The sequence below is a fragment of the Schistocerca gregaria genome, chromosome X (genome assembly GCF_023897955.1).
Source record: "Schistocerca gregaria isolate iqSchGreg1 chromosome X, iqSchGreg1.2, whole genome shotgun sequence".
Classification (NCBI taxonomy): domain Eukaryota; kingdom Metazoa; phylum Arthropoda; class Insecta; order Orthoptera; family Acrididae; genus Schistocerca; species Schistocerca gregaria.
Genome location: NC_064931.1, coordinates 550143266 through 550145214, shown reverse-complemented (window position 1 = coordinate 550145214; position 1949 = coordinate 550143266). Strand labels below are relative to the sequence as shown.

Sequence of the window (1949 nt, the reverse complement as noted above, 5' to 3'; positions counted from 1 at the left end):
ACAGGAAGCCGAGGGATGAGGGATTTTCAAGCATGTTAATCTGACACGCTATGTTTTTTTTAGTGTAGAAATAAACTAAAAATATTATATACAAATTTGTGGTCATTATACTTCAAAACTATACGTGTTTCATTTAGTGCAAACATACAATCTTTTTTAAAATTCTAGTACAGGAGATATTAAACTGGAAGTGGACAAAATTGTGCTGTGCAGTAATTAGTGGAACCGAGAAATTAATGAGAAATATTTGAATACGTCATTTTACTAGATCTAAGAAAATAATGCAAATGACGAAAAACTACGTCCACATTTGCATCGACTACACAACTGCAATAACTTTGGGATGAATACTTGTTAGTAGTTACGTGAGGTCCATTTTCCTTAATTAGACTATATTTACTAGCAAAAACTCTATAAATCTAACACAATCGTCTGATTTTGATCTCTATGACCAACATCAAGCGATCCTACAGAGAGACTAAACAAATAGAGAAAAAAAACCTTATCTAACTACATGATCATATTTCATTGTTAGGTAGCCGGCGCATGGAACCACTTTTACACTATTTCTCTTCCTTTCGACGTGAACGTGGAAAAAATTAACATCTAAAGCATTCCATACGAGCTATCATTTGACTTACGATATCATGATGAGCGTATATCTCTACGGTATGCACCGAGCCCGCCCGGTTAGCCGTGCTGTCTAACGCACTGCTTCCTGAACTGGAAAGCGTGCCGATCCCCGGCAAGAATCCACCCGGTGGATTAGTGTCGAGGTCCGGTGTGCCGGCCAGTCTGTAGATGCTTTTTAAGGCGGTTTTCCATCCGCCTCAGCGAATGCAGGCTGGTTCCCCTTATTCCGCCTCAGTTACACTATGTCGCCGATTTCTGCGCAAACACTGCCTCCACGTAGGCGTACACAACAATTACTCTACCACGCAAACACTGCGGTTACACTCGTCTGGAATGAGACGTTCCCGTGGAAGGGGGGAATCTACTGGGGGCCGAGCCGCACAATAACCCTGGGTGAGTAGATCGCTGTAGCCTGTTGTGGGGTTGTGTACCACTAAGGGCTGCAGCGGGGACGAAGCCTCTCCGTCGTATCTAGGTCCCCAATTCAACACATACATACATATATACGTTATGCACCAGTCAACAAAATACTTTGACTTTCGGATGAGGTTGGTGACTGAAATTTCGTGAAAAGACCTCAGCAAAACAAAAATATCTTTGGTTTAATGATTGCTCCCCCCCCCCCCCCCCCCCTCCACGTCCCGACCACCGTCACCCCACCACCCCATATCCGTCACATTCTCAGGCCTATTTCGTCAAAAAACAAATCGAACTGCCTTTCTTTGAACTGCTTCGGTGTGCTTTCAATCCTATACCGCACATCGTACTCCAGAAGATGATGGACAGGCATAGCGCACACAATCCGCTTAGCAGATGCGTATCGCCTTCTAAGTATTTCAATGAAACGAACACCCTTAGCTGCTTACAGGCGTTGACATACGTCAACGGGGACAGATGAAAATGTGTGCCCTGACCGGGACTCTAACCCGGGATCTCCTGCTTACATGGCAGACGCTCTATCCAACTGAGCCATCGAGGACACAGAGGATAACGCGACTGCAGGGATTTATCTCTGGCACGCCTATCCACATGCTCAACGTATTGTCCCACACTACATTCGTAGTACCCCCGTCCTTTATACTCATTTCTCTTGGTGCGTTGCCGATTCCCATAAGAGTTCGGGCACTATTTGTACATTCCCACAGAAGAAGAAGATTGTCAAGTGGCCGGTGAGCCTTAATCCAGGATGGACTAACAACAATATTTTGAAAAGTATAGTTGCTACTCACCATACAGCGGAGATGGTGAGTTGCAGGTAGGCAGTGTCAAACAAAGCTTTCGGTCAAACAGCCTTCATCAGAACAGACAACATAGTC

General features: G+C 44.7%; 1 non-coding gene across 1 annotated transcript; it reads right to left on the bottom strand.

The window, feature by feature from the left end:
• Positions 1-1538: 1538 nt before the first annotated feature.
• Positions 1539-1613, bottom strand: Trnat-ugu (transfer RNA threonine (anticodon UGU)). Its single transcript has one exon. It is a non-coding gene; the product is annotated as a tRNA-Thr (tRNA).
• Positions 1614-1949: the final 336 nt, after the last annotated feature.